This window comes from Eretmochelys imbricata, chromosome 17, assembly GCF_965152235.1.
Source record: "Eretmochelys imbricata isolate rEreImb1 chromosome 17, rEreImb1.hap1, whole genome shotgun sequence".
NCBI classification, from domain to species: domain Eukaryota; kingdom Metazoa; phylum Chordata; order Testudines; family Cheloniidae; genus Eretmochelys; species Eretmochelys imbricata.
This window is the reverse complement of record NC_135588.1, coordinates 5,259,009-5,285,661: the sequence shown is the minus strand read 5'-3', so window position 1 is coordinate 5,285,661 and position 26,653 is coordinate 5,259,009. Positions and strand designations below refer to the sequence as shown.

At 42.4% G+C, this 26,653-nt stretch overlaps 1 protein-coding gene across 3 annotated transcripts in view; it reads right to left on the bottom strand.

Moving 5' to 3' along the window:
* Positions 1–26,653, bottom strand: part of YPEL2 (yippee like 2) — a 132,095-nt gene that overhangs the window by 6,450 nt on the left and 98,992 nt on the right. For 2 of the 3 annotated variants that reach the window (XR_013348270.1, XR_013348275.1), the window contains one exon: positions 23,507–23,652. The gene's annotated coding sequence lies outside the window, so the exon portion shown is untranslated. The remainder of the gene's footprint in view (positions 1–23,506; positions 23,653–26,653) is intronic. The other variant, XR_013348271.1, reaches the window with a different exon arrangement.

The following is a 26,653-nucleotide window of genomic DNA, read 5'->3' as shown; positions in this document are numbered from 1 at the left end:
ACAGCAACATTAATCAGAGAGTGATCCAGTAGAGAGTATTATACCAGTGGTAAAGTGCATTAAGGTAATTGATCACGTGCAGTTTAATTATCCTATTCCGTATGGCAGAATCTGAGCTGATTGTTAATAATGAGTCTTTTTAAAATTACATTTAGTTTTCCCAGTTTGGTGATTGTTGCATATATTTAATTTCCTGCTGGAGTCTTAGGCCCTTACATTCTCTCCCATAGTTTACTATTGACAGAACTTCTGTCTCTTGACATCCCAGTCTGGATTCAGAAGGCCATGGTCTGCTTCTCTTGTACTGTGAACAATATTTTTGAGTTATTCTGACAAATGCACTTTTCTGTAGTAGGTACAAGATATTTCTTTGGCTTTCCAATGTTGTGTCTGATGAATATTATTCAAGAGGTCCATGTCTTTATTTAAACCAAGGTAGCCTCCGAGGCATTGCATTTGATCTGACAGAGATCTGTGCTCTACAATGCAGGTTGTGATGAGCCAAATTTTTAGAACTGAGATGCAGCCCACAGGTTTCATAAGGGATTAACATAGAAACTACAGGCCCTAGCATCCAATGTTCCAAAGCCCAAGTTCAGCAAAGCATTTAAACACACTGGAATCAGGGCCCAATGACTGAACTTCCGTATTCAAATGACAGTGACTGTAGTCTGCTCTATGTGATGCAAACCAGGTATCAAATCCTGAGAGGTGCCGATTGAAGTTAAAGTGCGCTTGCTGAGTGTTTGAATAACCGGACAGGACTCCGGTCTTTCACCACCAAGACAAGTGTACTTGGGATAACATTAGCCTTTGTTAGAATAATTTCTGTATCAATCCAAGTTAGAGAATAACTAAGTAGCCTGTTCTGTGTTTGGCACAAGGCACCTTGAACCCAATGACACATGGTTAAAACTATCACAAGATACAGCGCTATTGATTAACACAAACCATGACTGTAGGAAATGAAACGTAGTTCTGATATGTGCCTCCTCACTATTATATCTAAGAGCCTATAGGGTCCTACAGGAGACACCTAATGCCTGTCAAGGTCAGGTCCTCAGTGTGACCCTTGGGTTCCCAGCAAACTGCAAACAAAGCCCTCCTTCAGACAAAGATCAAATGCCCCTGATGTAGGTCTCTTTGAAATGCATAGGTTCAAATCATATTTTCTCCCAACTGTGACAATGCCATTTACTATAAGAAATTCTCCTTCAAGTCCTCCTCTTCTGGTATAGCAGATATCCTCCAAGACTGGGTATTTGGGTGTTTTCTGTCTTTGCCTAATGATATCACTCAATATGGGCTTTAAATATCTCTGATATGGAGACAACACCAAGATGAATTGCTTTGTTGACAATTGTCTGAAACCTTTCCCCCCACTTTCCCTGCACTTTGAGGGGAATGTTTAATTTAGATGAAGTAGTGGATACGCTCCAGTAAATTGATTCATAATGTCTTAAAATTAAGTTATTGACTGCTGGTATTCCATCCCTCTTGGAGAGGAACTTTTCCTTTTGTTCAGTACAGGGTGTGCAGAGTTTTTTAAATCACTAGCCCACACACTAGGGATTCGATAGCATTCTGTTTTATAGTCTGTTCAAAAGCATAACAAAACATTTATCATCAGATTTTCTTTTCTTCAGCTACCACTGGCCTGTGGACAATTCATGGGATTTTTAACCAGGCTTTTTGCAGCAGAGCCCTCCTTTCATCATTTCTCACAGTGATTACTCTAATTAATTTCTGGTCTCTCCTTCCAACCTATACTTTAGTCACAATACTAGGTCAAAATGCAGCTTCTTGGGTCCTCACCTGACCAAAGAAAAAAGGTATCCCATTTCAATTCGGATTAGAATTTATTAGTGAAAAAGTAAGTTTAACGTGAAGTCCTCAGAACAGAGAGAGCACAGCCAAGAGCAGTGCCAGCATCCCTCCACGGTGCCTTGCCACGGAACGCTCAACCCTGAGCTAAAGGGTCCACAGCTAGCTATTGAGACAGGAGTTCAGTTTCCATGGCTCTCTGCTAACACTACCATGTGGTTGTCACTTGTGATGGTGGTTTTTGGGGTGCAGATGTTTGTCCATTAGGAATTAAAGAATGATCCATAAGTGAGGGACTTCATATCTAAATACTTAGATTGTAAACTCCTCTAGGCAGGGACTTTCTTATTGTTCTGCATTTCTGCAGCACCTAGCACACCGGAACCCTGATCTATGATAGGGGACCCTTGGTGCTACTGCAGTATAAATCACAACAATTAGCAACCCCTTGAGCCAGCTAGTCCTATCCCGCAGCCAGTTACTTTTATCTTTCCATCACAGGTCATCATACAAATCCATCCATCACATTTATTACACTTGAGTGCTATTTTGCGGATTACTTTTTGGACTGTGAAAGCGACCACAGGCTCCCATCAGAGATCAGGGCCCTGTTGTGCTGGTCACAATACACACATACACAGATAATAAAAAGTGACAGTCCCTCCCCTCGAGGAATTTGCATGCCTACTTTGTGTCTGAAAATACTGACCTCTGATTATCAGGATTTCATCCCTTTCTTAATTAGGCTGAGAAGCACAGTAGCCAGAAAGTCCTACTAGGTTCTCACTTAAAGCAATATAAATCAGGAGTGTCTCCAAGTGATGGTGCTCACCTCCTTGCAGAATCAAGGCCTTACTGATAATGTTCTTTGTTTCTATAACTAGTTTGGCACTGCAGATCATATTGTCCATGAAGTTTTGTACTCAGTGATGAAATACAATGTGGGAGTAGTGAGCTACAACATCCATATGACAGCAGGATGATCCTAGTAACAGGAGCAAAAAACCTCTGGGTTTTAACCCAAATCTCTGTGACAGGTATCTAATCTGTGGTACTGGTAGTTTATAACCAGGCAGGCAGCATATTTATTTACAAACAGATTTGACTCTCTTTTATATTTTAAATCCAGATAATTGAAGCCAGAGTACTAAATTAATTTAATCTCTTGTTTTCTACAATGACCCTTGAAATGTATAATGCAACGCCCATACAATTTAGCGATTGATAAAGCATGACACTTTTAATGCGTTTTTCACATTTCTCTCTGACATACCAAGGACTTGAGCAGTAGATGCTTGCCGCAGACGATCTGAAATGCTTTAGGCATAGCAGCTTGGGAGGGCAAGGGGAGGAAGTTGGATGGTTGAGGGGATTGTTGCTAACAGATACAGAGCTTTTCGCTTCTCAGACACTGGTTTGATTTGGGCCCTAGTTGGTAGGAATGGCAGTTGTTGCCATCTCACAGTTGTTCAATAGCAGATGTGAAATGAATAGAGGTTTGGGGGAGGGAGGGAGGAATGATGAAGAATGTCAGTTACGTTCCCAGTGGATAAGTGTCCTCATCACTAAAACCTCCATCGTAATTGTCACCTTCACTAGCACGCTCAGGAAAAAGGCCAAGGAATTAACTCCCCTCTCTCCACTAGACCTAGTCCCTCTAGATCACACCAAGGGATCAATGCTAGAGGTGTGTCATAGGAGAAGCTTGCATTGCACCTGGCTGTGCTGTATCTTGTGTGTGAATCAAGTGAGGAGCCTGTCACTCTTGTACGTTTCACTAGCAGAGTTGAATAGTTTACAAACCTTGTACAGTAGGAGCCAACCAGTCTGCATACATTATGATGAGAGATTGGAAAAGTGCAGGGCTTTCTCCCCCGTGTTATGATTTTGCTGCTGTTCCAAGCTGATTTCACTCTGGTTTCCACTCAGATCCTTTCAAGTCCATTACACATTAACCTAAATGGTTCCTTTATAATTGGAGATAGCATGCAGACTCCTTGGCTCCTACAAAAAAAAGCCTCATAGAAAGAACTGCTGGAAGGATTACACTGCATCTCGCCAGGCCCACATAGCTCTGCATCTGGTAACTGTGAAGAGACTAGAGAAGGCGCCAAGCTGCAAAGATCCCAATTTCCCCTGAATTCAGGGCCATTGGAGCTAGGCCTGTCTACACTACAATTTTTTCCCTGCGTTTGTAACCATTCAGATTAATAGGTGTAAAGGCTAAAAGGAGACAAAGTGGGTGAGGTAATATCATTTATTGGGCCAAATTCTGTTGATGGAAAGGACAAGCGTTTGTGCTTCCACCAACAGAAGTTGGTCCAATAAAAGATATTACCTCACCCACCTTGTCTCTCTCCTATCCTATGACCAACACGGCTACAATAAACATTGCAAACAACAAAAGGCTGGAAGGGACTATTATAATTGCTTAGACTGATCTCCTATATATCTCTGCCCACTTGCTGCCACTTTCATCAATATGAGAATATTTCCCCTTCACAATCCCGTCAATCACCAATGGCCATATGTATCGTTCGCCATCTGTCCCTGTTACACCCTAATGGCAGGCAGTATGGGAAGATCCTTCACTGGTTTAACTTCTCTAACTGGCTTCTAGTTAAGTGATATTGATGTAAAGTATCCATTTAACCCTTCTTCTCTAAAATAAATATCTATTGAAATTCACTATTGAAGGTTTTGGAGGTCTGGATGTTTCTAACGTGAAGGAGCGAATATTAATATTCTATTGTCATCGTTAGTCTTCAGAGTTAAACACTCTGCTGAGATAAGGTGGGGGCAATTCAGGCCTCTCAAAACTGTTGTTTCAGGCTGTTTGCAGACTCAGTGAAGCAGTGCTGCCAATAATAAATGTCAGCAGTATCTGAGCACTGTGCTAGGAGCTTTTTGGCCTATGGCTTTCTAAAAACAAATAAAACAATGTGTCTCAAACAATAAAATACCTCTCATTCCAATTTGGAAAGGCATAATTATATCTTTACAGCCACTAAAAGTCTATAAATTCTTGTTGATGGAAACAATCAGATGCAATAATTCAATTCCTCTACCTGATCTATGTACTTTTCCTTTTACTCTTTAAACATCAGAGCTCTTTCAAAAGTGCCCTCTCCCCCTTCTCTCATCGCTGTGATCAGTCTGATCAAAGTGCACTCCTGCCTTATTAGCAGCCTGATCCAAAGCCCATTGAAAACAATGGAAAGATTCCCATTGACTTCAATGCACTTTGGATCAAGACCTTGGGGCTTAATGCTGCACCACTGCAATCAATGGGAGATTTAGTTGGGAGCAGGGGGGGGCCTAGAACACTGATCTTGAGATGACATTAATTTGATGTACTAAAAATGATAAGGCCTAATCCTTCTCCATGAGTAAATGTTGAAGGATTGGGCCCCTGACTACGTTCCCAAACACAGTTCAGATCTTAGATACAGTAATACGATATCAGACAGAGACAGAGTGTTAGAATGGAGAGAAGGGGAAGGAAGGAGAAGCACGTATTCAGTATTTCGTTCCCAATGCATAATACGTAATTATAGGCACAAAACCAGTGGGTCTGATTCTGATCCCACTTACACTGGTGTAAAACCAGTGTAACTCCATCAACTTAAATGAAGTTGCTCCTGATTTACACCAGTATAAGTGAGATCAGAAACAAGCCCACTATCTGATCCATGATCTCCTAATGTATTTCGTCTGTTGCAAAGACAATGGGTCCAAAACTCTTCTCACTTATACAGGTGCAAATCAGGAGTAATTTCATCAAAGTCCACTGAGTTCTACCTGGTGTGAGAGGAGAATCAGGCCCAATGGGTCAAATTCTGCTGACAGTTACACCAGCGTAAATCCACACTAACTCCAGTGAAGACAAAGAAGTTACTCTGCCTTTGCACTCATAGGAAAGTAGAGCATAATTTACCCCAGTCTTTATTTGCAGTACATTAGTTTTATATATATATATATATATATATATGTGTACAGGATTATTTCCTTTCTTGGGACCCAGCAATTTGGCTGTTAGCATCATGTCAGAGGATATGCACCATTAATTTGAATGCTTGTGGCATTCACAATTTAGAGAAGCTACTCTAATAAAGAAAAGGAATTCCAGGTAATCTTTATTCACTGCTTTAAGGCAATTTCACTGCAGTTCTCCAAATCCCCTCTTTTCCTCCCCTCCTTTCCCCATCCTGCATCCCTGTGTCTCCGGAAACAATGGACCCAGTTCTCTGTGGGTGTGAAAATTGGGGGAACTCCACTGAATCAAGTGGAGCTTTCCCACAGAATCTGTCCCATCATGTTTTAGGATTAACCCATTTGTCAGTCACCCACATACAGTGTATTAGCTCTCACTTTACAAAGCTCAAAGCACACTGGACTTAAGTAGATAATCAAAGAACTTCTGAGATTCTATGTAGCCCGGTTCAGTAGGCAACATGCCATATGCTGCAGTATGCATTTTAATGGGGTCCCTTCCATCTGCAGACACAGGTTAGCTAGTCCCGCTATACAAGACACATTTTCACTCATTGGGTACAAGATCTAGAATCTGCATGTTCCTCTCTAAGCATGTTCCATCATTACGCCCTCTACCATTGTATTGTCTAAAGTCAGTCTGCCATGGTGGTTGCATGGCTGAGGGATAAAGCCTCAACACATGACTTAAAACATGTTCTCAACATTCGGGAATGCAAGGACGGTTTTATTTTATAAATGGATTTTTTTACATGCTGAGTCCAACACACACGCAATCAATCAATCAATTAGATCCTGCTGGGGGGGACGAAAAATCCTCCAAGCAGAACCCTGAGAATCCGTTGCAATTATACACGTCAGGTAATAAGACTGCATCCCAAAGAGCGTGAGGGTCACTGTGCCAAGGCTCAGACATAGCTCTGTGTACCTTAGGTTTGATCTGGGAAACAGATGTTTCTTCAGGCACATTTTTTTGCTAAGTTGTAAAACCCAGCGCTCTTGGGGGTAAATTTTCCAAAAGCAATATGTGGGTGTTGCACACACACAGATCTCACTAACAAAGGATGGGATCTGTGCCCAGGCCTTCCCAGCACCACTCTGAATCGTTAACCCTTCCAACTTTTAAAACTCCATTCACTGCTAATTCTTCCTGCCCTTATTCACAACCATTTTAACCCTCTTCATTTAGGCTCAGGGCAATATCTTTTAATAATGAATGACCTGAACCTTAATTTGCTAGGATGTGAGAAGAGAAGTCAGGATGGTTAAGCAAGGATCTGCCTATTTATATTCGGTGTTTAAAGCCCAGTCTTGCAAGGGGTTGAGCACCAAGACTCTGATCCAGTACGGCCCTAGGTGCTGGAACTAGGGGTGCTGCCTCACCCAGTTTTGAAGTGGTTTCCATCATATACAAGGTTTACAGTTTGGTTCAATGGCTCTCAGTACTCCCACCATACAAATTGTTCCAGCCCCACGAGTACAGCACTTAAGCACTAGCTTAACTTTAAGCACACAAGTAGTTCCAACTTAAAAGGTAAGCATTTACTTGAGTGCTTTACTTATATCACGGCCTTGGTGCTCAGCGCCCACCTTGTTCAGCACTCATGACTATTGTCTCTACGCACAGAATCCTAACTTAAATAGTAATGAAAAACACCAAGGGCTCGATTCTTGACTCACACCACTTTTACACCAGTGCAACTCCTCTGACCCCTGATTTACATCAGTGTAAATAAGATCAGAATCAGGACCTGAATAAGGAGTTTGGAGTTGAGCCCCTGCTCTGAAGAAGCTCCTCTGCAGGAGGACCAAGACTATGGAATGAACTTCCCACAAACCTCACCACCACTTCCCACTCCAAGTGCAAAACACCTTTCTTTAACCTTGCCTTTCATAATATAAACACATAGCAACAGGTATATTAAATAACAAACTACCAAAACACGACACTCCAATGCACACACTTCCCCCCCCTCTGGGGATAGGATGAACAAACAACACGGGCCAGATGTATAGTCACGTTGCTGAATGCACCGCTGGAAGGCGCTCAGATACAACAGGGAGGAGCGCATTATAAAAAATTATGTAGAATAGAAAGAAGCCCCACACCATCAGTTTTTCCCTCTCCTCTATATTCCAGTCAGATTCTGCCTAGTTGGGGTATTCAGGTGTCACTGAGGGAAGAGTTTGATCCATTAATAGGAATTTAGGCCCAGATCCTCAAAGCATTTAGGTGCCTAACTCCCAATGAGTATGTAAACTGGCTTAGCCAGCAGCTTCTGGAATTTATTGGCCTTTGGATAGAACAAACCTAAGGACCTCATTGCAATTACAGTCTGTTAGCCACTAAAGCATTAGCATGGTAGGTTAAATTTTACTCTGGGGCACTTTAAACAATTAAATGCTTTCTTCCTCTTCACTGACACTAAAGAATTATCATCATCATCAGAAGCAAGGAAAAGGGCCTAGAAGACAGGTCACCTTGCTCCAAGCCAGTCAGACAGTTAGGAGAGGTAAATCAATAGAGCAAGATGCAACCATCACTCTGGGGATATTAGCACTTACAGTCAGCTTGCATCCTTCCCTTTAAGGTATATTGGCTGCAGAGGACTTCCACAGGTCTGTCATTAGGATGCTATTTGTGTTAGTGGAAGGAAAGAGGGTCTATTGGCAGAGATCTTGGGTGTACGCTGTGACATCCATTAAACCAACCATTTGAGTTTATTAAAGAACTTCTGCAAGAGTCAGGCTGTTAAGTCAATCCCAGTGTGAGCCTGTGATTTAACTCACCAAAGACCACCCTCCAGCCATGCGATTCCAGTCTCCATTTGACTCAGTTTAATTTCTTTAAAACAAAACTGTTTACCACAAGTCGAACAGGTAACTCAAGCCTTTTTCCTCCTAACTCAGGTCCTCTGCAGGGGCCTAGCTACTACCTATAGGATTATACTCCACAGGCCCTCTGCCTGGGAGTCAAAGTGAACCTCTCTGTTCCCTTCTCCTTCCAGGATTACACTTGATCAGCCATCCCTCCAAGAGTCACATATAAACTGGGTTCTTTTTCCTGTCAGTCTAACCCTCAAGTGAGCTACCTGCTGGCTTTTATGAGGACCAGGTGATCTTCAAGCTATCACAGGATCCCTGGTCTCACAAGATCAGCTGGAAGGCAGCTGATTAGCTACAGGCAGGGCTGGGATCAACTTCTGTTAAAGGGCCAGTTACCCTGTGACATCCACTTTCCCACTAAAACCCAGGTTCTGATACTTACATCCTGCCCACCTAAGATTAATTCATTTAGAAGTAAAGGAGCTGCAGGGCCTGGGACCAGATGGGACCAGATGGGTGAGGAAGGGTGCTCCGCTCTGGCCACAGACAATCCACAGGCTGCATTTACTGGACCTGGGAACAAGAGGACCTGAGAACTTTAACCCTAAGGTTAAAGGACCTGAGAACTTTAACCCTAAGTGAAAGGAAAAGGATCATGTGGGAAGAGACCCAGGGAATGAAGCAGCAACTAACTGAAGGAAGCAGTATGTGGCTGCTGTTTATAGAGTTCTTGGGTTGGAACCCAGAGTAGTGGGCAGGTCCGGGTTCCTTCACTGGCCGAGTGGCCTAAGCCTCAAGAAGGGGACAAGATGCCTGAGCAAAGGGCTGGATTTAAAGGGTCTAGAGACAGGGCTGAAGACCCTGGTGAGGGCAGATAGTTTGCTGGACTTTTGTGATCCCGAAAGGGGTTCATCCATTTTTGACAGTGTGACTTGGCCAGAGGGCTAAGCCATTGAAGACCTGCCAAGCAACGTCAACAACCTGCAGGGGGCACCAGGAGCAGGAAAAGTCCTTCAGTACCAAATACAACAGGAGGCGCTCAAAGGTGAGTGTCCCCCATTACAGGCAGTAACAGCCTTTCATTTGATGGGCCACTGACAAGGCCCATCATTCCATACTGATCTAAAAAAAAAAATAAAAAATCAAATTAAGCCTGACTGAACTAGATACAACTTCAATGCCACTTTCCCATGAACTCTATGTAAAAGAGTTAAAAGTTAGCCCTCCAGGTTCAGTTGGCTAAATTAGTCTCCATTTCTGCTTTAAAAAAAAAAACAAAAACACATACGTTCTGAAAAGTGCATAGCCATGGCTTCCGTGCTGCGCTCAAGAGGCAGTGGCATTTCAATGGTGGCATAAATTATCTCTGTTCCTAATCCTGTTAAAGCAACTGTTAAAATCATTCAGCTTGTACAGGATATAAATCTTAGCAGGATTTGTCCTATACTCTGGGATCCTTCTGGATGGAAAGTGCTATATAAATGGAGGTGATTATGACTGTGAACGAGAGAATTAAAAGATCATAGTGGCTAGATAAGGAGGAGACCTGTTAAACCAGGAGTTGCAATCTCTCTGCTGCATGGACAGGATACAGTCCCTCAACAGAGAGCATATTAGATGTTAAAGTGACATTTGATCTTAACCAAACAGTGAAGACAAGTTTGTCTACATTGTGCAGCAGCCCGGGAAATTTAGCTGGTATCTGTATCTTGCACCCTACAGGTGACACAATGGGATAATTTTGGTTCATGAATCAAGACTAGACAGACAACCAAGCTGTGGCCAAATCCATGGAAGTTTAAAGTTTTGCTCAACACAACCCTTTAGAAAGGTAGCAAATTAACAATGACCTAGGAGGTCCAGTGGAAGACTATAGAGATCTAACCAGGGGACTTCAAGGGAAAGAATTGTTGCTTTGCACTGTAAATTTAGGAGGCCTGAGCTGAGATTGTTTTGCAGTTACACAAATGCTGTAAGCTTAAAACACTCATGCACTTCAAAGAAAAACATTCTTTACTTCCTTCACTAATACCACCTTTGATTATAAAACTAAACAGCTCTTTGCCATTTATGCTGTTAGTTTAGTGTTTGAACTTCACTCAAAAACAAACTGGTCAGTTTCATTTTCTGGTTTTAATGCATTGAGGTGAATTCCACATAAAGCAAAAGGTTTGCACAAGTCCTACACGCTATTTAACTTGCACGTAAGCCTTTTTTTGAGGGCTTAAGTGTGACCTAAGTATGCATAGGCCATGAGCTGGCTGCTCTGCAAAGAGGTGAATCCATCGTAGGAAAATATTTCAATATTTGGGTTGGAATCCCACAGCAACAAAAAAGCATCTGTTTTTAATTTTTTTTAATATCATGGAAACATTTCTATAATGTAAGCAACCAGTCGCTGTTACATAGTTAAGGTTGAGTTCAGTTTTGCAATTAAAGCAGGGATTCAGTGATTTTTCAAACATAACAAAAAAGGTTGCCAACTCCCAATATGCTCATGAGTCATACTATATTTGGTGTATTTCTTAAAGCTCCAGCTCCCAGAGTCATGTGATTACACGAAAATCTCAGCTTTTATTTTAGAAACAGTTTCTAACCCTCATGTTTCAGAGGAAAGCTTGAAAATGTAAACCTAAAAGCTCAAAACCAGAAGGCAAATAAAAAGAACTAAAACATAATTATTGTTTAAAATCTCATTTATGGGCAGGACTGACTCATGGTTTTGAAACACCAAGGATGAATATAGTGTATCTTCCCCAAAATTACAACACTTACTCTTTGCATACAAAATTATTAGGTTTTGTAAAACTTTTTCCCCCTCTCAAAACCTAAATATGGGGCCATGTCCCTTTAAAAATACATGCACTGAAGTACCTATGCAGCAGCAATTTCATCTACCTGGCTTAACCTTTAAAGAAACACTACCACCATGCAACTCAGATAAACTTGTTCATGATTCAAACTAGCGCAGCCTCGGCCTGACTTACTGATTTTCCCTAAATTAATTCCTTCTGTCTAGAAATGTGATTTCCTCTATCTAATGCGAATTGATCTCTTCACCAAATCTTATTTGACAGCCCTACAATTTACTGTGTAATTAACATTTCTTGAATAAAAACAGTTTGCGATGCAGACACTAATTCCAGGAGTGAACTTCAGATTTCCATATTCACTCTGACATTTCCTTGCCAAACAAAAGAAAATCCTCTAGGCAGCCTGGCATCTTGTCTTTTAATGTCACAAACAACAAAACAAATGCAGAAAAAGCTTTTTGCCGAGAACAAGAATAAAGGAACAATTCGTTTGATCAAGGGAAAAGTTGTTGGGGGCTTTTAAATAAAAATATTAAACTCTACACGACATTGAGGTGCCAGTGGAATACTGCAGACAACTGGAACATCTCATGGAAGGGAAGCAAAAACAACACAACAAAGGGCCTTTTTCTATTGAAGCAGCACTGCTTTGTGTAATGGAAATGCTTTAAACTGAAAATCTTTCATTACGAAAAGAGCTAGTAAATGGTTAAAGAAGAAAGATACTGGACTGGGACTCAGGGGACCTTGGTTTTGTTCCTGGCACTGCCAATGATCTTGGGCTAGCCCCTTCACCTCTCTATACCTCTGTTTCCCCTCCTGGTCTTTGTCAGTCTTGTCTAAAGACTGGAGTCTCTGTGGGGCATGGACTGTCTCTCACGGTGTGTTAGTACAACACCTATTATAACACAGTTTTGATCTCAGTTGGAGTTTCTAGGCGCTATCGTAATACAAATAATAATAAATTCCATCGGCATCAATGGAATCAGATCTGTTTAGGCCTGCAGTGAGGTTAAGAATGAGATGCCTACAGTGTGAACTGCAATGTGCTCAAGGGGCCATATGCTGGTAGTGATCTGCACCCGCATCTCTCACTGACATCAGCAGCAACTGCATGTGTGGTCTGAGAGCGAAAGAAGGTTCCTAATTCAATGCAACAGCCACTGTGCTCGTTTCTCACTGTGAGAAAGCGCCCTCCCCCAATCCAATTAAGAGTATCTAAATGACTTTCTGAACTTGAACGATTTCCTTAATTATACCACAAGTTACAGTTTAATCAAGAAATCAATCTTTATACCACTACAAACCCAAGGGTGCTGAGCATCCATCTAACAAGGCTGCAGAACATGATTCACTCTGTTTTAAAGCTGTTTGTGTTCTGGGTCGCCTTGGATATGCCTACACTGCATTGTAATCCCGGGTTAGTGGGACCGGGGCATGTGGATCTGGTGTTTCCAAGCCTGCACTTTAACATACACGCTGCATTGTAAGCTTGTAAGAATAATGGAACAATTCGTTTGATCAAGGGAAAAGTTATTGGGGGCTTTTAAATAAAAATATTAAACTCTACATGACATTGAGATGCCAGTGGAATACTGCAGACAAGTGGAACATCTCATGGAAGGGAAGCAAAAACAACACAACAAAGGGACTTTTTCTATTGAAGCAGCACTGCTTTGTGTAAGCTTGGCTTACAATGCTGGACCCGGGTCTCGCAGCCTTTCTGACTCAGGTCTGTGGTTTGAGCTGCATCCACACTGCAAAACGACAGAGCTTGGGTCCGAATTACAGTGGGACTCAGGCTCTGACCCACCCCCCTAGCAGGGTTCTAGGACCTGGGTCATGAGTGCTTGCTGACCCAAGTCAGACTGATTTGTGCGTGGATGGAAGAAGGGCGTGGGCTCAAACCTGAGTTAAAGCCTGAGCATAGTGTACGGTGTAGACATATCCTCTGGGGCTCAATACTCTATTCCCAGTACCATTACAAACACACTATGTGGCTTTAGCCGAGTCACTGCATCATTCCATGCCTCAGTTTTCCACCTGTAGAACGTGGTCAGAAGGGACTGTTATGATCAGCTAGTCCAACCTCCTCCATAACATAGGCCATAGGACATCCCTGAATTAATTCCTGCTTCAAGTCCAAAAGCTGTGGTTGAACTAGAGCAGTGGTTCTCACTTTTGCACTGGTGACCCCTTTCACATAGTAAGCCTCTGAGTGCGACTCCCCTTCATAAATTAAAAACACTTTTTTATATATTTAACACCATTATAAATGCTGGCTGCAAAGCGGGGTTTGGGGTGGAGGCTGACAGTTTGCAACCCACCACGTAATAACCTCATGACCCCCTGAGGGGTCACAACCCCCAGTTTGAGAACCCCTGAACTAGAGTGTGTGTCTTTTAGAAAAGCAGCCAACCCTGATTTAAGAAATTCTAGTGATGGAGAAAGCCACCACAACCCTTGGTACGTTGTTTTTCTGGTTAACTATCCTCACTGTTAAAAATCTGTATCTTATTTCTACTTTGAATTTGTCTAGCTTCATCTTCTAGCACCAGATCTTGTTATAATTTTGTCTGCTAGATGAAAAACCTCAGTTAACAGACTTCTTTTCCCCACGTAGTTACTTATAGGCTGTGATCAAGTCACCCCTTAACCTTCTCTTTGATAAACGAAATTGACTGAGCTAGAAAGGATGTTTTCCAATCCTTTAATCATTCACAGAGCTGTTCTCTGAACCCTCTCCAATTTTGATATTTAATGAGCTCTGGAAAACAGATGGAGATCTAGAAATTAAAAGTTCAAAATAAGAATTAGTTACTGTATTGTCCTCATCCCTTCGTTTACAGTGAAATCCATGCTGGTGAGAGGTGATGGATTGAGAGCCCTGATGATTGGAGGCCCCTACCCATAGCATAACATGAGCAGTAGCAGTTCAAGTTTCTCAATAGAGGGTGATCTCAGGACCATCCACAGGGGAGAAAGGGGAATCTAGTCTGCACTTCTGCTGAGACTGCCAACAAAGGTAGCAATTATAGTGATGGTCTTTATGACGCAGACACTTGCCCACTAGGGACATAACTTAAACCAGCAACTCATTTCAGGTAGGCTATCAAATAGCCTTCAGATGGTAACAACTTTTAGTTATTGCTAACTTGCCCTGGACCAAATTGGTGATCCAAAAATGACTCTATAACCTATTACCAATCCAACCAGACAGTACCCTAAAGTGTACTGGTTTTATTAAGGTACGGCATGCTAGTGTTGTAAGTTCCTCACAAACGCATTATGAAACCTCCTTCTTAACTCACAGATTCCCAGTATGAAAGGCCTTGCCTGATTTTGAGACTCAAGCTCTTTCTCTTTCATTACAGTCACATAGAGAATTGATTAAACGACCCAGCAATGTCCACTGCATCACTGCTTTTTCAGGATTATCCAATTCTTTTAACTCAGCAGTCCTGCCATTCCACACACACACACACACACCTCAATGCTTCTCATCTTCTGCCGCGCCCCCCACCCCCAGTACCTATAGAGAACAGAAGAAATAACTGCCACGGAAGTGGTTGTACATTCTAAACCTTCTCAGCACATGACTCCTATTTATTTCCAAAGACTGCGCCCTGCTCTGGCAGCCCTGTTAGTTGGAAAAATTAGTATCCAACACTATAACATTATTGGGTTAGGGCCCAGAGGCAGGCCACAACCCCTTGTTACATAGGGGGAGAAATACACATTTACCAGGATGCACAGGAAGCAAACTAACAATCCACACAGAGCAACTGAGAAATTAATTGGGTGGTGGTTAGTGGGCTTACTAACCCACTTATATGTCTCTGAAGGCAGCTCCAACAACTGCCATATAAATTAAAAACTGCAAGTTCAAAAGTGTGGAGATTTCACCCTCGAACCAGATCCATCATAATTAGGTATTTGAAAACAGTACAAAATAGAGATAAGCCAAATTGGAGATACCTGCAAAATGTTGATAGTTCTTTGCTATCTCATCAAAGTATGGGTTCCAGGCTTTCACTAATTACTGTTTGAAAGGCGCTTTCAGATCCTGGAAGGTTCTATTAAGGGGCAAAATATTATTACCATTTCTTCTGTGGAAGCCAGAGTCATGCCTTTGCTTAATCCCATCAACTCCCCTCATTCCCCCAAAGTATCTTCAAGATGGAATCCACCTCCCCCTTCTTCCCCTTCAGTACAGAATCCACTTCTCCCTTCTCCCCCTGCAGTATTGCCTTCTCCCCCTTCCGTACAGAAAAAAGTCTGTACCCTCTTCTAGCCTAACCTACCATGCCCATCATTCCCACTGCTCACATGTCCAGAACCTGTTGCCCTACCCTCCTCTTGTTCTTTAGATTTTGCTTCAGGCATTCAACATGTTTCACCCATGTTGCATTTAGCAACACGCACCTGGTCTCATGTTAAAAATTCACTGCAAAGGCTGCATTGTGAGCAGTCTGTACAAAAAGGGCTGGCTCAGGGTGCACCTTATGGTTCAGGTGAGAGCTGCACATGGCAAAGGCTGGAAAATGAATTTCGATTTATATCAGTTGAACATATGTGGATTCCAAACAGTGAGTGAGCCGCACCCCTGAAAGGTTAAATGACTTGCATGCATGGTGCCAATCAATGGTCAATTGCTGTCAATTCAACTGCACATCTTTGTCCTGTTCCCTTCAGTCTTTAGAGGCTCGTTGGTAAGCCTCACCACAGTCTTTTACATGGGCATGGGGGGAGACATTTTCACACTACGTGCAGGTAGGGGAAGTTCCGTTTGTGCCAAATATATTGCTACATTATCAGCTGAACCAGATTTGTTTGGGTTGAGAGATCAATATGCATCCACTCATCTCGAATACTGACGACAGCGTTGTTCCTGTGTTATGCAATGGTCATGAGACAAAGGACATCGCAGAAAAGACAATCGGTATTATGGTTTGTGAATTATGTGTTCTGATTTCCCTGCAGAGCCTGCCTCCAACAGCTGAGCTAACCTTGCTAGTCCTTCCCCAAGGAGAGGGGACTAGGGCCACATGACAAACTATACAGAGAGACACTTCTCCACTTTAGTCTCTCCAGAGTTACAGCAAGTTCTGCACTTGGTGTGTTCACATGAGCTGTATGAGAACTTGGTAAAGTGGTCATGGATGTGGGCAGGAAGTTACACCAGAAGAAGGGTGTGCGGTCATGTGGTTAGTGCAGCAGATAATTTCTAGCTGAGTTCTACCTCTCCCACCGACTAGCTGTGCAAACTTTCACAAGTCATTCAATTTCTATTTTAATTCTTCCTTCTGTGAAATGGGGATCATGCTTATTTATTGCACAGGGTTGTCATGAGCTTTTGTTCTCAGGACACTTTGGGATCCTTACACAGAAGGCATTAGTGAAGCGCAGCGGATTAGTATTTAGTGGTAGCAGCAGTGGAGACTGGAGCCACAACGTGACTCCACAGCTGGGAGTGAACAGACGTGGATCCTGAGAAGTGCTAATAATTTGTGGGATTTAAAGTGTGGGAGGTGGCAGCAGAATGTATTGGCCTTGCCAACCTCAGACCCTTGTACTAAGAGTAACCTTCCTTCCCTTTATAGCCTACCCCAGAGCAAAAACCTGAAAAAGGGAACAGAAAGAACAGGTGGCAGAGTGGGATGGCTGCCCAGCCTTTCATCCCTGGGGGCTGTCCCTTCCTCTTATCATATTGCATCTCCTCCCACTTTGCCCTCTCAATAATACCAAGGAAAGAAGATTTATATTTAACATACACACATTGACACATCAAAGGAGTCTTTCTTACTTTGGCAGAAAAAAATACAATGCTGGCTGGAATTTAACCCCTGTGGCTCTGATTCGGCAAAGAATTTAAGCCTGTGCTTAACTTTAAGTCCCCCTTGACGTCAATGGAGTTTAAGCACATGCTTAAGTGCTTTGCTGAACTGGGACCTTATTCCATCATGCTTCTCTTAGTGGCGTAGATATGTGTAGTGACAGTCGAACCGTAAGCCACAGTGCAGCAAATATCTGAACTGGAGAAGTATTTTAATTGGTTATGGATAGGTCTAGTGTTCAGGTATTCAAATTTGTATGGATAGCGGGGGCTGAAAAAGTGAACCATATACCTAAAATCATAGACTGATGTTAGAGATAGAAAAGTCTTTCTCATTAGATCTAGCTCCGATTCCCATTTGGGGCAGAAAGCAACTGAAGGTTGAGAAGTCAATGGGACAACTCACATTTCAAGTTCGGCACATGCTTAAGTGCTTTGCTGGAGGAGGGCTTTTTGTACTAGGATGCACATTTACACATGTGGCAGGTGTATGAGCAAACCTGGGAAAGGCATGTATAAATGGAGATGTACGAATCCACCCACACTTCTGTGGATTCCACTGAAATGGGGCCCATTTAGTTGGCTGCAACTATTTAAACTCTGCTTAAACCTAAGAGTTTATTTCTCTAAAACAGATCTCTACCTAGACAACTAATAGTTGCCAAAGGGATACTATGAAGTATTGTTTTAACACAAAACTGATTGTAGAGCACAGCTAAAATAAATCGGACAACATTTTGCGAAATCTCTCCTCACCCTATCCCTCCACCTTAAATCTCTGCATTCAACAAACACTGATAGACAGTATTTGGCATTTACTCAAATACTCAAAAGAAAATGGATTGGTCTCTTCCTTATTCTTGAATTGAAGATTAATATTAATCCTGTGTGTAAATGGAATCCTGTTTAATTTAGGCCCCGAAGAATATTCTTTTAAGCACGGCTCTTTGGATTTATACTGCAGCACAAAACATACCTAGGGCGAAATTCTGCCTTCACTGGCATCTGTGCAACTCCATGGAATCAATATAATTGAGGACAGAATCTGGGCTGGGGTTGACATTGACTAGGCCGTGTTTGTTTGTTTTTTTTAAAAAAAGGAGCAATATTGAATTAATTCAATGGAATTTGTAAACTATAAATACCTATGCAGAGCTCATTACTGAATCTAGTCTGTGATTTAATTAAGATCTCTCTACAACTCTGTGCCTGTGCTCCAAGCCAATTGAGCACTTACATCTTAATTTTGTTACTTGTCTGATCTATTACACCAGGCAACATTCAGTGCTCATATGTAATCTTAATTCCTTTGTGTAGAATCTTATGATGCAAGGAAAGTATTTCCATTTGCAGGCTAGCTGTTGCAGCTACAACAAAAGCCTTACAGAGACTTCACCTACTGACAATGTTGTGTATAGACAGAAGCAGCTCTGTGTACATTTCATTACTCAAACCTGCATTTCTCTTGTGTGTGTATATATATAAATATAAATCACTGGTTTCCTGTCATTTGCTTTTAGAACAAGCACCTTGCAAGGTTTCTGTCAACCAAAAGAAAGAGCAGAGTGAGAATAAAATATCTAATTAAATATTAACCTTTCTTGTTTGTTCCCAGTTTATGGAGAGCTATAACAACCATTACACCAAAGGTGGATGAAAGGAGATGTCAGCTCACTGCTGATCTGCAGCATTTTTACAAAGAAGAAAACCCAACAAACAAATCCTGTTGCTTGTGCTTGTACACAGCCCTTCCTGCTCCCAGAGAAATATCACTGCTCCATGGCCAAACATTGCAAGACAGGCGGGAATTGCATGTGTCTAGCATGAAATTCTCCCTCTGTATTAGAAAGACTGATCGAGATGCAGTATCAGCTGTTTAAAAATATTAAAAGGTGGAGGGACTGAACCTTGACTATGGGTACTGGCTCATGTAAACATTTCTTGATGCTTTAACCAGTCTGCTTTTGTTTGTGAAGAGTCATCCAGCAATGTTCCCCGCTTCCTCCGTATCAGAAAAGAAACCTTTCTTTCTTTTCTTGATCAGGAGAGACTCCTTCAAGCAGCTACTGTGTTCAGAAATTAAAAGTACTGCTACAACAGACATCTGTATGATCACTGCTGTATGTTTCACTGTGAATCCTGGGATGCAGTGCTCAGTAGGTCCATTGGGTGCTCCCAACTCCAAGACCTAGGCCTGATTTACCATTACCTTGTGCATCATTTACCTCAGTGCAAAGGGAGCACAAAGAAATTTATGACTGTACATCTGGTAACACTGGGCCCCACTTCAAATGGATGTAGATGACACTACAAGACTCTAACCCACTATCTGCAATGGGCTCAGAGGATGTTCTCTGATCGGTACCGCCAGTGAGTGCACATGATGTTCTCTGAATTTGCCAGCTCTACAGTTTGCGCCAAGATGGGGGTAGATATACATTTTGTCCCAGATTTTAGAAAAGGAACCTCTGCAACATCCATAATCCCTCCTCCACTTCTTACAGTACTTAGCACTAAATAGTGATTCTCCTCTGGAAGTCTCTGGGGCCCAGATTTTTGAAGGTATTTAGTCATTGCTGTGCTCAGCATTGCTTGGGAGCCTAAATCTCATTTTTAAGAGTGATTTAGGCACTTGGGAGCCTAAATCCCCAATCACTTAGGTGTTTCACAGCAATACCTAAATACCATTAAAAATCAGGACTTGAGTGCTTTACAGAAGGTGGGTGAGTATCATCACCCCCATTTTACAGGTGGATGGGGGCACAAAAGCAGCATTTGTGCTCCCCTAATTTGAGGCCAGCTGTGTCAGTCCCCTCGTGTCTCTTTTGCCAGCTGTCTACAGCCCTAAAGGGCTGACCTCAGTAGTGGTATTCCAATAGCTCCTGATCCACACTGGGGTCTAATGTGCTGGGCATTACACAAGCACATAGAGAGAGAGTCTCTGTCCCAGAGAGCTAATGATTGAAATAAGCAATGCAAACACAAGGCAGGAACAGAATCAGAGGCACAAACAGGGGAAGTGACTGACCAAGGCCATGCTGCAAGGCAGAAGAGCTGAGAATAGAACCCAGCTCTCCTGTGCTGCTGATTGCTGAGGGCATAAGGAAGCAACACACATGCTCCTTTCCTCCTGGCCATGTCTCCTATTAGAGCAGCAGTGGCCGTGGTGATACAAGAACCACAGTGTCAGTTCTATGCTGCTGAGAGATCTCACTGCACAGAGCTTATCCTCCTGTGTCCGAACACACCAGCTTTATGGCTGCGCTGCACTGACCGCATGGCACAGCCCAGCCACAGGACATAAAATACTCAGCCAAGATCATCACTTAACTCTGCAGCATTACACCAGGGCTGAATTGGCCTGGGGTGTTTTATGCTACTGCCAGACTATTCCTTTCATTCAAGGGGCGATCAGCATAGGCTAAAAATGTGGGTTCTTGGAACCAACGCTATTATTTTAGGAAGGTATATTCAACAGGGGCTAATTCAGCATTAAAATTGTTCCAGTCATAAATCCTTAGACTTAAAATTTGATTTAACTCCTATATATTACCTGTAAAATAAACAGAGTTTCAATTAACAAGTCAACAGGGTATGCCTGAGCACCTATTAATTTCTGTGCCAGGGACATATAGAGTTTCCATATAAAGTAATTTAATAGAAACTGTACCTAGGAGTTATTATTACACTGCTAATGCCCTCTTTGTGTGAAAAATTCATTCCTGGCACAGAACTCTCCTGCTGATCACCACCATCTGTTTGCAGAGTTCACATAATCCATGTTCTACTAAGTACATGCAAGATGGACAAGGTCACATTTCCTCTGGGCCACAGTGAATGGAGTGTTTGAAGAGTAAAGATAAAGGGAGGGTGCTTATCTGCACCCCCTACTTTATACCCTGAAACAAAAACTGAGTTTAAGAACAAGGGCCTGGTTCTCGTTCATATCAAAGCCCATTTAGGCTGCTCTGGCTGTGTAAAGGGGCCTTAAAGTGGACATAAAACCCAGAACAGTGTAAAAGGGGCCTTAGTGTAAATGAAAATCCAACTCCAAGAATCTAGTTTCCTGGAAACTAATGGCCATTCCTTCCTTCCGCTGGCATTTTGTGGTTGGGCTTCATCATGTGTCCTGGTGTTAACTCGGTTTTAGCCCCTATTTCCTATGGGCCCTATGCTGGCTTTTTTACCCCACTACTGAAGGTGTGAAAGTCCCTGATTGCACTTCCACTGTTCAGAGGAACATAGCAAAGGGGCTACACCATGCAGGGGAGACACTACCCCTCCTGAGCACCAGAGCTCTGCTTCATGGTGCCTTTCCCCATAGCTCCATGAGCTAGGGAAGAGATAGGGGAGCAGCCACTGGATCTGTTGCTAAATTAGTGCCATAGGCCTAACTTTCCCAACATAGAGAATGTGGAGGGTTTGCTGCTACTACCACCTAAAGACCTTAATAGGGCAGGGGTAGGAAGGATTATCTAACAGAGGCACTGGACTGGGACTCAAGAGACCTGCGTTCTACTCCTGGCGCTGCCAAAGATTTCCTGTGTGACCTTGGATCTCTCAGTTAATCTACCCTGTACCTCAATTCCCCATCTGCAAAATGGGATAGTGCTCTCCTATTTCACAGGGGGATTGAGAGATGCTTGGATACTATGGTGGTCAGGGCAAACTAGATAGAATGGGTGGGAATTCAGTCCCACCATGCTTGTGGATTGAAGGAAGGAGAATCCCTTTATCATGTCCTTAGACCCTGTGTGCAACCAGATCAGGGAGGAAGAGTGGTCTTGGGCTTAAGGACAGGAGTGAGAGGCAGAAGCTCTGCATGCTGTTCTTTGGACTTGGAAAGTGCTTCATCTCTCTGCGCCTCAACTGTACAATGTTTCCCCAACTGTCCAATGGGGATATTATTATTTCCCTGACTCATGGCAGGAAGTGAGGTTTATCTCACTAGTGATTTAGAAAGTGCAGCGGAACTCCTGAAAAGAAGGTGCAAAAGGACCAGCTGGTGTCACTCAGACCTAAGAACGGCCATACTGGGTCAGACCAATGGTCCATCTACCCCAGTATCCCATCTTCCAAAAGTGGCCAATACCAGATACTTCAGAAGGAGTGAACAGAACAGGCAATCATCGAATGATCCATCTCCTGTCATCCATTCCCAGCTTCTGGCAAACAGAGGGTCGGAACACTCAGATCATGGTGTCGTATCCGTGCTTGTAGGCCCTTCTAAGCTTTGGTATGGGGATCAAAGGAGGGTTAGAAAGAAGGGAAAGGATATTCTGAACATAACCACATAAAACTATTTAACAACTGGTTAAAGCAGGAAAAGGCAGGAGACAGTATCATACCAACCACTACTGTCTGAAACAGCTACAGAATTCTGAAACTGACATGAATGCAGTAGTGACAGCAATGTTAATGAGCTAGCGAGAATGATTTCAGCTAGAAGACCTCACCTCCTGGCTCGGGTTATTTTGATGAATGAGCCTGTGTTGCCTTGATTGCCTATTGATTTTTAAAAAGAAAAACATGGTTTTCCCTTTTGTTTTTCTTACTCTTCATTTCCAAACAGAGTGTGTGTGATGCAGCAGGGACAGAGTCTGCTCTCAATTACATTGGGCGAAAAAATCAAAGTAAATCCACTGAAATCAGTGGAGTTGCCACCATTTACACTGGTGTAGCTGAAAACAGACTCTGGCCCATAGAATTTAAACATTGACTTGTTATCCAAAAATTAAACAGAGCACCAAGACTCAGGCTTCATGTATCTTAACCCTATGCTAAGTTATTATTTTATAATTAATTGAATATATAAAACCCAGGCGTATAGTAGGGTATATTGCTTATCAATAACTCAGAGCTTTGGATACCAGAAACTGTTTATTTGATTCTGCTTTATAGATTTGCCATGGGACTGTAGCATGATCTAGTGGGCATGCCATTGCACTGAATCAGGAGACCTGGGTTTTATTCCTTGTTCTGCTACTGATCTTCTGTGGCATTTTGAGGTCCCAGTCTTGGCTGGGGCCTCTAGATGCTGTTGCAGTATAAGTGTTAAACAACAAATATAAAGGTAATACTGTGGGTAGCACAAACCTGACAGTGGTAAGGGAGTACTTTGTTTTCAGTGATGAAATGGAATGTCTTTAAGGAGGCAGGATGATAAAATGTAGACAGCAAGATGGTGATAGTCAGCAGCAAGAGTGATACTTACCAACAGGGGCTATTTGCAACAAACATGGCTGAGTTCCTGAGCAGAGGTCCAGTGAACGCTGTGCTGCCCCCAGGGGGGTATGATCAGCCCATGATGCAATACTTCTGCCTTGTGTTTCATTGGCTGAGCTGTCACTCAATATCCTGCTGGTGAAATGCAATGAAAAAAGGGAACTCACTGAGACCTTGAATTAACTTTATCCTGCTTGTGTAGTTTGAATAAGATGTTATTTTTCAACTTAACCTTTGGGCTCCTAAATGCTATTATCCCCAAACTACAACATAACTAAAGGAATTGTATGTAGTGGCTACCGCACAGAATGCCTGGTTCAAGCACTATCTTTGCCACAGACTTCTTGTGGGACCAGTGTGAACTCTGAATATCTGCACTGATCTGCAAGGTATGAAGTATTCAGTGAGGAAATTCACAAATAATGTTGAGCCATAAACACATTTGACTTTTTTCCCCCCTGTTTGTGGACAATTCTCAGTTTATTCAATTAATTTCTCCAATTTGTGTGTGCTCTACAGCTGATCCATATGGTAGATGTGAACTTGACTTTCCATGATATCAGTGTGAACCTTTCAGTGGGTAGCTTCAAGGGACCAGGTGCTAATTCTTCAAAGCAAGTTACTATTTCAGCTACATGTATAGGTTTGTTTGGCCAACAAACCTATAACTCTCTTGAGTCTAATTCTCTTTACATCAGTTCAACTCTCATTAAGTTCAATAAAGCAAAACCAGTAATGGGGAGAGAATTAAGCCCTTTGTGTTTATAGAAAGCTTTTCTCTCTAATTAAATGCAAATAAGGGAGGCAAAGATGTGATACAGCAAAATTATTTCTTTTAAAGATGTAACTTATAGAACCACTAGGCTTATGCATTCCAACACCAGAAAGAAAGAACAATGGGCCAGCCTCGGATCTCCGTTATACCAGTGTAAATGCAAAATGACAACTGAATTCAGTGGAATTACTCTGGCTTTAAACTGGGGTACCAGAGAACAGAATTTGGTCCATATCTCTTCTTTGCATTCCACGGTGATTGAAAGAGGATGCTCTTAGGGGTGATTGAAAATAAATGCTAAGCTGTCTTACCTTTTGGAGTTATACAGATACCGCAAATAGACATTTGAGGCTAGAGAGGGAGGACAGTTTTAGGATTATGGCACTGGTTTGCAGTTCAGCACATCTGGGTTAAATTCCCAGCTCTGCCATAGATGTCCCACTTGACTGTAAGTCAGTTACTTCATTTCTCTGTGCCTCAGTTCCCCACCTGTAACACAGCAATAATACCACTTCCTTTCTCCCATCTTTTGTCTGTTTAGATTGTAAGTGCTTTGGATTAGGGACAGTCTCTTACTTGGTGTTTATATAGTTGTGAAGGTTCCTTCCCAACTCTGAACTGTAGGGTACAGATGTGGGGACCTGCATGAAAGACCCCCTAAGCTTATTTTTACCAGCTTAGGTTAAAAACTTCCCCAAGGTACAAACTCTGCCTTGTCCTTGAACAGCATGCTGCTACCACCAAGCGTTTTAAACAAAGAACAGGGAAAGAGACGTCTTTCCCTAAAATATCCCCCCCAAGCCCTACACCCCCTTTCCTGGGGAAGGCTTGATAATAATCCTTACCAATTGGTATGGGTGAACGCAGACCCAAACCCTTGGATCTTAAAAACAATGAAAAATCAAAGCAGGTTCTTAAAAGAAGAATTTTAATTAAAGAAAAATTAAAAGAATCACCTCTGTAAAATTAGGATGGTAAATACTTTACACGGTAATCAGATTCAAAACATAGAGAATCCCTCTAGGCAAAACCTTAAGTTACAAAAAGACACAAAATAAGAATATACATTCCCTCCAGCACAGCTTATTTTACCAGCCATTAAACAAGAGAAAATCTAACGCATTTTCTAGCTAGATTACTTACTAACTTAACAGGAGTTGCAAGGCTTGCATTTCTGATCTGTTCCCGGCAGAAGCATCACACAGACAGACAGAACCCTTTGTCCCCCTCCCCCCCTCCAGATTTGTCCCCGCATTGGTCATTTTGGGTCAGGTGCCAGCGAGGTTACCTTAGCTTCTTAACTCTTTACAGGTGAAAGGGTCTTGCCTTTGGCCAGGAGGGATTTTATAGCACTGTATACAAAAAGATGGTTACCCTTCCCTTTATATTTATGATAATAGTTCACAGCACAATGGGGCTCATATCACAACTGGGACCTCCCTTTGCTAATGGAGAGCGCCACCAAATGAAAGAACCCTAGACATTAGAGATGGGAAAGCCCTATTACCTCCCCATCTGCCAAAGCAGAATTCATTTTGACCATCTTTCAGCCAGTGCAACATAGCACCCTACAGTCTGTCCTCCTGTTCTTCACATGTATGCTGCATCTGGGTATGTTACTAGACACCAAGCAAGCATCCACCATTTCTTTATGCAGCCTACAAAGGGTAAGAGGAGCTGAAGGGGGAGGAGACTTTGGGTAGGTGCTGAATTTTTACAAGGAGCAGCTAAAAATAAGCTACAGCTAAAAATAAAGTATGATCATAAAATGCTAAATCTCAGGGATCTTCCTGAAATCCTGAGGATTAGCTTTCATCTCACTTTAATCCAGACAAAAATAGCCTTCTCGTTGCCAAAAGGTGTAGCTGGGCTTTACGAATAGAGATAATAGTTCTGCTTCCCTACACAAGGTGACAAACATCCCCTACAAACCCCTTTCACACAGACTTGCACCTCCCTCCCCATCTGGGTTTTCAGAGGCAGAGCAATAAGCTTCTTGGGAATGTTCAAGACTAAAGACTGACAGAAGAATGGTGCATCTCTCTTTGGTCAGATAATTCCTCTGACATAGCAGTTGAATCATGAGCTCCATGGAGACTATCTGGCACAATCCTGCGTCGAAGTGATCAGTGAATCCTCTGTCAATATATGTAAAAGAGCCCAGTTGGTACTCGAAATGGGCCCAAATCCAAACCTCAGGTGTGGCCTGGGCACTGGGACACATGCACATGCCCAAGGACCAATGTTCTGTTACCAAGCTGTACTGGAATGGAATCTAAAGTTTGCTGCTGCAGTCAGCTTTTCTGTGTTGCCAACTCCTTTGATCTAAGTGAAAGTTTCATGTTATACGTGTTTTTCTTA